The sequence below is a fragment of the Trypanosoma theileri genome, assembly GCF_002087225.1.
Source record: "Trypanosoma theileri isolate Edinburgh chromosome Unknown TM35_Tth_47_V1, whole genome shotgun sequence".
NCBI lineage: Eukaryota > Euglenozoa > Kinetoplastea > Trypanosomatida > Trypanosomatidae > Trypanosoma > Trypanosoma theileri.
This window is the reverse complement of record NW_021639889.1, coordinates 31,310-32,190: the sequence shown is the minus strand read 5'-3', so window position 1 is coordinate 32,190 and position 881 is coordinate 31,310.

Here is an 881-nt window from a genome sequence, read left to right as displayed (position 1 = left end):
GTTGAGTCTCTGCCTGATTCTAGTGTTAGCTGTGTGGATGGTAGTGGACTGCAGTCTGGAATAGTTCCGTATGTTCCTTTGTGATGTGTGTAATTTCTAGTGTTTGTTGTTGGTGTTTGATTTCTCTTTATTGGGTGTATTTGCAGTGTTCCTTTCTTGAATTATCCTCTACTGGTTTAGTAACATCCATTTCTTTCTCAGCCTTACCGCCATTCTATTGTTGAGATATCTTTCTGTGTGCTGACAGAAGACTGCTGCCTAATCCGTTGTACTGGTGTGGCTAATGAAAGTAGTTTCACAATCCATATTAATTGGTCCCCTTCAAGTATGGAAAGAAGAAGAGATGACTCCAATGGATCCCGCCATTGGGTTCTCCCTCACTTGAATGAGTCCTGCCAACACCCACCCCAATAGTAGTGGAAGGAAGTTTCACTATTCTCTCTCTCTCTCTCTCTGTGCACTCATATACATTTCTCTCCATTGTGACTGCTTCTAGCAGCAGCCCATACACCTCTTCATCCTCCACTACGTATGGGCAGCAGGAGTGCTCATCATTATAAACCTGTATGGGGCTGCAGAGTGTACTTGTCCATGCCAGTGGGATCTCATCACAGCAGCAGAGTGAGAGGCACACCGTACAGCTTAAGGAACACTGTTCATAACGATCAACGCAGCATCGGGAATGTTATCAACAACACCATAAACAACAGTAATATCCACAGGCACCACCAAAAACACCAATGATCACCGTGTGGAAGAAGTGCATTTGCACAAAAATAACAACTGGAACCGTTGCTACTGAGTATACAAGAGCAGCGGTGTCGAGATGCAATGTTGCGTGAGATTGAGCGACTCACACGCCTAAAAGCAGCTGTGCGGCA